Below are 11,326 nucleotides of genomic sequence, written 5' to 3'. Positions count from 1 at the left end.
TGAACCAAATCCACAAGTCCTCAGCTTGTTAGTCATTTGCTAAACGGCGGAACAAATTAACATGCAGAAAACCAAAGTAATGTTCAACAGCCTAGCAAGGGAACAGCAGTTCGTAATTGGTAGCGAGGTGCTGGAAGTAGTAAGAGAATGTCTACTTAGGGCAGCTAATGACCGCAGATCCTGATCATGAGAGGGAAATAACTAGAAGAATAAGAATGGGGTGGATCGTATATGGCAGGTTCTCTCAGATCATGAATGGTAGCTTACCAATATCCCTGAAGAGAAAAGTATACAACAGCTGTATCCTATCGGTACTTACCTATGGGGCAGAAACGTGGAGGCTAACAAAGAGGGTTCAGCTTAAGTTAAGAACAACGCAGCGAGGTAGGTAGGTAGGAAAGACTTTTATTGCTCTAGAAAGGTGCTAGTAGCAGACGAGAAAGAAGAGGTCCATCTTCCTTCTTCTCACAGGGTCGGTGCCCCTATTCCAGGGCTCCGCTGAGCTTCGCTGCTCGTTGGGCGTGCTGGCAACCCAGATCGCCGCTGGAGAGCCGGCTCTCCCACTGTTCTGCACTCGGGTCTTTGCGAAAGCTGTCGTTTTTACTGCATTCCCACGTGATGTGGTGCAACGATGGTTTGCTGCCACACCACGGGCAAGTGTCCCGATATTGCGTCGGGTAAATCTTGCTAAGGATATGCAGGTTTGGGAATGTTCCTGTCTGCAATCTTCGCCAATACACTGCCTCTAGTTGATTTAGATCAGGATGAGGCGGCGGATAGCGGATCCGTAGCCCCTTATAGTAGTTGAGAATGTCTGAGTACGTAGGGCTGACTCGGTCGGGTAGATCGTCCGATTGGGAGGAAGCTCGGCTCGTATACCCTCGAGCTACCTCGTCGGCGCGTTCGTTCCCCGCTATGTCGGTGTGTCCTGGCACCCAGTAAATGCTATGTGTGACTTTTGGTGGGGTCGCGCTCTGGAGGAGCCGGAGCGCGGCGCGACCTATGCGGCCGTTCATGTAGTTACGGCACGCTTCTCTCGAATCTGTAAGGATGGTAAGGGACATGTTGCTTCGATAACCGGCTACCGCCGCTAGAGCTACGGCCAGCTCCTCCCCTTCGGTTACCGTGCAATCCCTCACTGAGGCGCTAGCTAATTCCTTTAAGTTCGAATCAATAACTACCGCCACTGTGCTGTTATGTGAGCTTCCTGTATACGGAGCCGCGTCCGTGTATACCGTTGTGGATTTTGTAGCTAGATTTTGTTGTACATACCTCGCCCGGGCTGCCCTACGGGCCGCATGCAAGTTGGGGTCCATGTTCCGGGGAAGGGAGCGAACCTTTAGCGTCTGGCGGATTGCGTCCGGTATGCTCGCAGTACGATTCTCTGAATTCCGCAGTTCCGCCTAGCCCCAGTCGCCTAAGGAGCGAGCGCCCCGTAGGAGTCTGCTGGAGCCTAGCTAACTGCGTGACCAGTTGGGCTTCTTTGATCTCTTCGAAGGTGTTGTGAATTCCAAGAGCCAGTAGTTTTTCGTTGGAGGTCTTCATTGGTAGATGCAGGGCTGTCTTGTAAGCTTTGCGGAGTATGGTATCTGCACTATCCACTTCTCCTTTGTTGAGGTTGAAGTACGGGAGGGCGTAACCCACGCGACTGACCACCAGGCTCTGAACCAGGCGCAGGGTATCCCCCTCTCGCATGCCGCTCCTCTTCTGCGACACGCGCGTGATCATTCTGGCGAGCTGAGTGGTCGATTGCTTGAGAAGGCCGAGCGTATGGCCGCATCGCTGGTTGCTCTGCAGCCACATTCCCAAGACTCGTATCTTGTCTCGTTCGGGAATTAGCTGTTCTTCGAGGGAGACATTGAGGGACCCTTCCTTGTGTTTCCCTTTGTGGACTCGCAGGAGTTCTGATTTTTCGGTGGAGCAGGCGAGGCCTCGTGCACTGACATATTCTTCCACGCAGGTAGCCGCTGCTTGCAGTCGTTCTTCTTTCTGGCCGAGCGACCCAGTGGTAACCCAGACCGTGACGTTGTCAGCGTATATTGCGTGCTGTATGCCTTCGATCTTCTCGAGTTGTTTCGCGAGGCCGATCATGGCCACGTTGAAAAGTAGTGGCGAGATGACGGACCCTTGAGGTGTGCCTTTGTTGGGGGTCGAAAATTTAGCGCTGCGAAGGTCTCCGAGCCCAACCGTTGCAGTGCGGTTGGAGAGAAAGGCCTTCACGTAGCTGTGAATCTTCTCGCCGCAGTGGAGGTTGTCGAGTCCTTCCATTACAGCCGTGTGGCTAACGTTGTCAAAGGCTCCTTTATAGATAGATAGATAGATCTTTATTTATTTAGACAACAAGGTCTCGGATGCAGGGGCAAAAGGCAGATGCACTCTGCCTGACGGGGCCCAAGCACCCGACACAATGCTCACGACAAGCGGCAAAAGAAGCCTTTGACGTCGAGGGCCATAACCGCGTTTTCGCCTACGCTCGGGACGTTGGTGAGGACTTCCTATTTGAGTTGTAAGAGGATGTCCTGGGTGGAGAGGTGGGATCGGAAGCCGAACATACTGTTGGGGTACAGGTCTTCGTCTTCCATGTAGCTTTGGAGCCTCCGAGTAACGACTCGCTCGTACAGCTTGCCTAGGCAGGACGTGAGTGAGATGCAGCGAGCTATGGAAAGAAAAATGATAGGTGTAACGTTAAGAGATCGAAAGAGGGCGGAGTGGGTGAGGGAACAAACGCGGGTTAATGACATATTAGTTGAAATCAAGAGGAAGAAATGGGCTTGGGCAGGGCATGTAATGCGAAGGCAAGATAACCGCTGGTTCTTAAGGGTAACAGAGCGTATTCCAAGAGAAAGCAAACGAAGCAGGGGACGGCAGAAAGTTAGGTGGGCGGATGAGATTAAGAAACGAAACAGCGCAACTAAAACGAAGGACCAAGAAAAAGAGAGACACAAACACGCGCTGTCTTACAACACGCGCTGTCTTGCTACAAGAGATTAAGAAGTTTGCGGGGATACAGTGGCGGCAACTGACAAAGGACAGGGTTAATTGGAGAGACATGGGAGAGGCCTTTGCCTTGCAGTGGGTGTAGTCAGGCTGAAGATGATGATGATGAAACGGCGGAGCTTCGAGCCCCTGTTTTTTTTACCAAATCAGCCGAAAATAGTATAACGCTTCTCACGAACCTTAACTGTATATAAAAATCCTCGAATGAAGCCCCCCCCTCCCCATTTTGCCTTTTTAGGACATACATCGATGACATCAAATCGTTTCTTCATGCCAATCACATTAGTAACAGGTTCGTGCACTGTGATGCCAAGAAAACCTTCCAGTACGTAGCAGACCCTGATAGATTAGTCATCACTGCAAACAACGCTTTTCCTTGCTCTCAGTTTTCAAAAAACCTCAAGCATTGTTAACAACACAGACGTCTGTAGAAAACACCTCGAAAAAGTTGTTCTCGGACTGTATATGGACAGAACTTGGTAGAAAGCGCCGACTGTTTCTCAGTTGTTTTCAGATGAGCAAAACAACAAGTACGCTGCGTATTTTTATAGCCTGCCAATGAAAAGTGACGAATTTCCTCCAAGGTCGTCTACGATTCGTCTCATTGGCAGAGCACTTGCAGTTTTTTTCTATTGTGCAGTGGAAACTTCAATGCAGTAGCCGCACATAGCAGGTCTCTCCTAGCGATTTCTGGCACTTGATAAGTGTCCCATAAATATTCATCTTCCATGCCGTGCAGGCAAACTAACACCTGCTATGAAAGATAAATGTTACAGCTACAGCGAAAATACGTTTATCCACGAATGGGTGCAACTCCACATGCTAAAATCTCGCGTGCCGGCATCGGACACGCACCGGAAATCTTTTTTCGGGAAAGCCTTCGGGAATGGTGCCGGTCGAAGCATGCACTATTCTAGAACACTGTGGGCGGCTCCTTTCGAAAGGAAGGCCTCTGCCGACTCTTCGAAAACATAGCGCAAAAAGGACACGGTCGACAAAGAAGTGGACAGGACAGGACGCGTTATAGCGCCTGTCCTGTCCACTTCTGTGTCGTCCGTGTCCTTTTTGCGCTATGTTTTCGAAGAACTGTTACCAACTAGCCCAAACCAAGCTACTGTTACCTCTGCCGACGGCTGCGGCTCTCGGCTTAGTACGTGCGAGCTAGGGAACAGGCCTTTCCGTTGCTTCAAGCTTCAAGTATAATTGCCGCTCTCCAGCGTAACCAAAGCAATATCGCGAATCACATCGCAGCAGGCGAACGCACTTGGATCGCGCACAAGCAATTAATTTTGCCGCAGCATATTCCTTTCTGATTCATGCAACGCTTTGTACCTAGTCCTATGACCAGGCGAGAAATATGGGGCTGGAATATGCGGTCGTGGCTCTTTTTTCACCCCATGCAAAGACCCGATCGAGAACACACCTTAGGGCAAGTGAAAGCAAACACATTGTGGTTTCATCGTTTCTGTCGACTAGGCGCACCGTCACGAACTTTCTAATCTTCCTCTGAGTCCGAAAGGCATTGTGAAAAGTGGCTTACGTGGAAAAGTTCTCGGACAGTCGTCTAGTTTCTGCCAATATCGACAAGCAACTTCGAAAAATGCCGTACTACGTAGCAGAGCAAGTTTCCAACGCCGGTAGACGTTCCCGGTTGGTCTTCGCTCTCCGCCACGGAGATAGTGCGTCGTTTGTGTGCGCAGCTGGTACGAACACACAGTGAAACACCGATGTTCACGTGGGTGTCAAAAGTGTCCTATATTCGATTTTGCAACACTGCGAAGAGGTTAAATCTGCACGCAACGCAGCCTACGCAGCGCTAGCGCATATCGGCAGCTTCGCCGGTCCTCGAAATGTCATCACGTCATCTTGACGAATCAGAGGCGGCGGCGCGACCCGCGATGCGCTAGCTGCATATTTCCGCTAAAAACGACAAATAGCGCTTGCTTTTCCCCAATTTCAGTTCAATATTCTAGTTTGCAGAATTAAAAACTGCAAAGTGCCGCCCGCCGCAAGCCCGATTTTTGCAAAAGTGCTTCAGTCTCCCTTTAATGACCACGAAGAGCATTATTGCTGCATAAACAGTCAACAAATCTGGGACACTGCGCTAGAAACTTGCTTCTACTGTTGCTAGTGGCACTGTAATGTTACTTTAGAAGTTCCTCCCTGCCTCTGTGATCCTTGCCATCTCGTCCCATCGGTCGGACAGTATCCACGGACTCACTGCTGCCAGGAAAAGTGATTTTTTATAAATTCTAACTTTTCTACTGCATTTAAAAATGTCTATGGAGGAAATCCTCTGTGAGTCCCACAGACGTCCTGATTCTGCCGTCTTTTCCTGGGCGCATTTCGTTCTTCATGTAGATGCTCGGATTCAGCACGGATCTTGGGCATCCGTCGGACATCCCTGGCCGTAGTTTCGCGGGAATAACAGCAGTTAGTGCGCCCTATTTAAACTGCTCTCACAGGGACGCTGGTCTGTTGAGTGGTATTGCTCCTTTTTCGGAGATGCCTCTTAGATTGAGACCTCCTTTTTTTTTCGTATGTGATGAACAGCCGTTTCATTGATTCGTGTCCCTCTAGAGTGTTCTAGTCGATACCAGAACCATTTTGTGGGAAATGCGCCGGTGACCGAACATGTACGACTGCTGCCTTTGCGCCAGTAAAACTCTGTTCTGGCGGAAAACAGCATATTGAAAGTGACAACCAAGGAGTAAACCACATTGCATAACACACACAAAACGAGGCAGAGCTACGCATCTGAGGCTGCCACTGCCGTCTGGCTCTGATAGGATTGGAAGTTATTGCGCTCGCGATCCGAAGTACTGCGGCGGAAACAATGCGGCACATTTCAGTTAAAAAAAAACAATAGTTTTTACAGAGCTAACAAATATTTATCACCACAAAACATGCCCGACATTTAACAAACTGAACATTGCACGTGTGGCCATAAAAAATTGCGGTGAGGCGAAAGCCTTAAGCGCAGTGTTGCTGCTTGTGTCACTGATGTGTGGTTAAGATGTTAAGCTTGGGTCTAAGAGTGGAACGCGACAGCGTCTTGCAGCGCTGCCAGGGAGTCCACAGAACGCCATCGCCCGTTCGGCTCTACGCCTTGCTCTGCTCGACGGTAAATTGGTTTTTGAGGAAAGGAAATGTATCTGTCTCGCATATCTCGGTGGACACCTGAACCTCGCCATAAGGGAAGGTAGGAAGATGGGAGTGAACAAAGATGCCGTACTAGCTAGACGCGCCTTTGTTCATTCCAAACCATCGAGCTGGCATAGCGGGGTGGTTAGCGTGCTCATCTAGCTCTCCGGAGACCCTGGTTCGATTCCCCAACTCGACCAATTTCCGACTCGGTTTTATTATGCGTAGCATATTGCAATAACTCAGTTCAGCCCTTGGGCGCGGCCGGGCAGCCACCAAACCACGTGACGTGACGTCACGTGGTTTGGTGACGTCACGTCACGTGGTGACGTCACGTCACCAAACCACTTAAAAAAATAATAAATATAAAAAAGGAAAAACAAAAACAAAAAATTGCTGAGGCTCAGCTTGGCTAAGCCTGGGGAATGCGAAGCATATTAGTGGCTAGGCTTGGTAATACATGGCTTTCCTTGGTTGAATACTTGGTCATTTTAATACAACCACTAGAAGCCTTCGTCGTGGGGGAAGACAACGGCATGGCTACAGCGGAACGCCGACTAACCCCGAGACGCGCGTTGGGTGAGCGCCTGGATTGCCACGGAAGCCGCGTCTGCCTGCCCGGTGGAGCGAGCGTTTCACCTACACCGAGTGTGAACGCGCGTTCGAAATGCGCGGGAATGCGCGGGTGTGACGGCTAGGGGTCCCACGGCGACGGCGCGAGGAGGAGGCCGGCTCTCTCATCCGATGTCACGTGGTGTGACGTCACGGTGTCACGTGGCGTGACGGCTAGGGGTCCCACGGCGACGGCGCGAGGTGGAGGCCGGCTCTCTCATCCGATGTCACGTGGTGTGACGTCACGGTGTCACGTGGTGTGATGTCACGTGGGGGTCCCACGGCGACGGCGTGAGTGGTAGCTCTAGCAATATGCTTCGCATAAAAAAAAAGAACGGCTGAGCATGGTGGCGGTTGCCACCGCCCCGTTTCCAAGGGGGCGCTCCTATCCATCCATCCATACGTCACGAAGGAATAGCTGCTGAGAAAATCGAGTGCCGCCGAGCAATACCTGGCGCAAAAAGACCGCGCAATATGCAACGCATTCTTGGCTTAACCCAGCTAAGCCTGGGCATCTTTTTATTACCATTGTTCCAATGCCATCTATCATGTCCAGTCACTCACCTGTCAAGTGATGGAACTCTCTAGAATGTTCGACACAATGTTTATGAAGCGTCTATTAGTGATAGTTAATGATAGTTAAGCATCACTTGCACATTTCGTGATACTAGTTAATGTATGGTTAGTGATAGTTAACTTGACCTTAACTAGTACACTGATCAATTAGTGTTAGTTAAGGTACAGGCAGTGCACGGTCCCACATGCCACTTCTTAACTACTACTATTTACCAATTAGTCCTTTAGTCATTAAGTACATTGATATAATCATCAAATCCCTTTATATCATGTCCCGATTTCTTTGGACTGCACTCGATTAAGTATCGATTGGCTATTGATTGGTATATTCCCATACAAGACATGGATCCGAAACGCGGACACATTTGCTAACACGTCTTGGTCACGACAGTATGAGGCATTAAAGGCTTTTGCCTTAAAACTGTCACAGATAAAAAGTCCTGCGGATGACCCCGCCCGTGCTGGACTAATCCATAGTTCGGAAAGAGTGAATCCGCGGGACATCCACTGATTCCCAGCCGGCGGGCATCTAAAAGCTGACATACACCGAACATCCCTAGGTTCGCATAAATTGAACTTGATTATTGCCCAAAAATAAACATCCTGAAGACGTCTTCTCACTATCCACTCTAGGCCGCAGACGTTCGGATTTAAACCAAATCGGCGGATAATCCTGGTCTATTAACCTTTTTGACAAAAGCTGTGGCGCAGCTGCATTGATGCCCGCTCAAGAGTGGCCGGAATGTAACTTATTTTCATTTTCCTACGCTTAAACTGGATAATAGGACACCATATAGAACAGAAACGGTGCACCAGGAGGGGGCGGCAGGCCGCAGTTCATGCTGACGTTGAACTGCGGGCGCGTTAAGCGTGTGAGTAGAAACTTTATTGATTTCTAAGATTTAGCCTGCGGTGGAGGTCGTCTTCAAGTCTTCTCTTCAAGTCTTGAGGTTGCCTCCTTAGCCTTGGGTGGTCCCCTAGTCCAGGGCTCCACTGAGTCTGGCCACCTCGCTTGCGTGTGCTATGAGTGCCCTTTGGGCACGAACGATATGTTTCTATTGCATTCCCATGTTATGTGGTATAGTGTTGGCCTCTCTTCGCACCAAGGGCATGTGGCGCGGTATTGTGTCGGGAACACCTTGCTCAGTATATATAAGTTGGGGAAGGAGCCTGTCTGTAGCTTCCGCCATTTTGCGGCTTCTTCCTTGCTTAGCTCTTTGTGTGGTGGGGGGTATTTGTATCTTAGCCCCCTGTATAAACTTAGTGTTTCAGAGTACCCAGCCCCTAGGCTAGTCCAGAGCTCCTCCGGGGCTTGTGACCCCCAGCTCGGATAGTAAGCCCTCGAGCTAGTTCGTCCGCCCTTTCGTTGCCCCAGACCCCCGCGTAGCCTGGTATCCAAATTATGTTATGTTTCTCTCTCCTCCCCGAGGGTGTCCCCTCGCTGAGGATCCTGACTGTCGTTTTGCCTACCCTTCCTTTTGTGTAGTTTCGACACGCTTCTTGTGAGTCTGTTAGGACATTCAGGGGGTCTCCCCTTTCTATCCCCCTCCCGCATTGCTAGGGCTATCGCTATCTCCTCCGCCTCTGCTACATTTGATGCCCTGGCCGTGAGGCTCGTTATGTGTTCTCCCTGGTGGTTGACGACTACCGCCACCATTTTATTTCCTCGTTCACCATAGTACGGGGAGCGTTAAACCGAAACCCCAATTTCCATTTTTTTTCTTCCTGCCGCTTAGTGCGCATAGTGAGTTGGGTCGCTGGGCCCTATGGGATGATTTGGTTTGGTTTATGGGGTTTAACGTCCCAAAGCGACTCAGGCTATGAGAGACGCCGTAGTGGAGGGCCCCTGAAATTTCGACCACCTGTGGATCTTTCACGTGCACTCACACCGCACAGTACACAGGCATCGAGATTTCGACTCCATCGAAATTCGACCACTGCGGCCGGGATCGAACCCGCGTCTTTCGGGTGAGCAGCCGAGCATCACAACCATGAGCCACCGTGGCGGACAGGGGCCCTATGGGAGTATCCGCTCTTTACCAATCTCTTCCTCTACGGAGAAGCATCGAAAGCTAGCGCGTCAGCAGTAGCGGCGCCTTATAAAACACTGCACGGAATGCTTCGCTTGCTGCGCTTCCTGATCTGAACCAGCGCGATGCGCGTCGTCTGCATCAGCGCTTTTTCATTCGCTAAGCGGAACGCGTCGTTTCCACCGGCGCAAACCTTTTCTAACTCCGCGCCATATAGATCAGAAGCACTTTGGAGCTACTATCATTATCAACACCGATGTTAGTTTACAAACACTTGATGACCTTCTCAGCATGCCGGCAAAGACGCCCAAGGCATTCGGACTGTATTATCAGCCTTCAGTAAGAGGCGAATTGCTGGGAACTTCAACGGGCACGGAGATCCTAACTGGGATCCTGCTCACTGTAACCAGCTCGACCTTTGGTAAAATTTCATTTTATCCTTCAAAAAAGCCACCGTGGTGGTGCAGTGGTTATGGTGCTGGCTGCTGGCCCTAAAGACGAGGGTTCGATCCGGACCGCCGCGCGCGTCGCATTTCCATGGAGGCGAAGTGCTCCAGTCTTATGCACTAGCATTTCGCCTAGTGTCTTTTCACCTAATGCTGGTGTCTTGTGAAGTGAGTGCACGTGAAAGAACCCCAGGAGGTCGAAATTATTTGGGGCCGTCTAGTACGGCGTCCCTCATAGTACGGCGTCCGGCATAGTACGGCATAGTACGGCGTCCCTCGCTTTAGGTCACTAAGCCCCATAAAATCGAAAACTATGCTTCGAGAACGAAGATGTTACACTAAAGCGTACGATTGTGCAAGGAATCTTGGCTCTGATGACTGGGCATTCACAATGCACATGAAGAAGCGTTGGTATGCGGTCTTTCTCATGAAGTGACACGTGTCCGATTAGAGGAAAACTTCGCATTGCTTGAAGAGCGAGGGCGGCATGTATTTACGGACGGACAGTAAATACGTCGTAAAAGTAGTTCTGCAGTTGAAATGCAGCACACTTTATTCAGTATTGTAATTAAGAAGTAAAGTCTTAGAATCTTCGCACATCACCAGCCTCCAATGAATGTTCAGCAAAACCATAGACATCGCGCAGAATAAGACAGCGCTTGCACCTCCACGACCGTGCTGATTCGGCAGCGGAAGCTCCGTCATTGCAGCAGAAGAGAACGCGGCCGGCTGAGGAAAATAAAACGCACCGTCATCCTTGTCTCGGAGTGAGACCAACACCCTGTTTGCAAACAAAGGCACGGTTCTTAGCAGCCGGATTAGACTGGGGCTGAACAGTACGTTTTGCGCCCATCGCCCATAGGAATAAGCTCAAGAAGAACTCTAGTTTGGGCAAGTTGGTTCATGATTCAACAGGAAAACGGCGCAAAAGACGTGGACAAAAGAGACAAACACGACACTTTTCTAGAAAGTTTTTTGTAGGCTCTTCGTTTTGTTTTGTTGTGCACGCTCTTTCCTTTGGCATTGGTTGCAATTTTTGACGATTTTTTGACGATGTGCGGTTGTTTGCGCGGTTTTTGTTCTCGTTTTTTTACACCTTTGACGCTGACCTTGGTCTGAGCTCCACGTTCATCTTTTTTCATGTTTCTTGTTTGTCATCGGTTATCATTCATATGGCTGCTGGTTGTTCGCTTCCAATTTTTTCTCGTTTTTATACCTTTGATACTGACTTTGGTCTCAGCTCCGCGTCCATCTTTTTTCATGTTTCTGGTTGGTCATCGGTTATCATACATGTGGCTGCTGGTTGTTCGTTTCCAATTTTAAGGTTTGCACTCTTCATCCATTTCAACCTTATTTTACCTTTGACACTGCTCTGGTCTTAACGCTTCATTCTTCACCTTTTTTTCCACGTTTCTTGTTGGTCATCTCGTATCACTCACGAGTGTGTATCGTTTTTGGTGTTTAAGAGTTGCTTGGCCATGACCGTTTTAGTGTTGTTTGCTATACATTTGTTGCGTTTTT

This window comes from Amblyomma mixtum, chromosome 1 (assembly GCF_055824585.1).
Source record: "Amblyomma mixtum isolate Tamu chromosome 1, ASM5582458v1, whole genome shotgun sequence".
In the NCBI taxonomy this organism is placed as follows: domain Eukaryota; kingdom Metazoa; phylum Arthropoda; class Arachnida; order Ixodida; family Ixodidae; genus Amblyomma; species Amblyomma mixtum.
The sequence above is the reverse complement of the archived record's forward strand: the minus strand, read 5'-3'. Positions refer to the sequence as shown.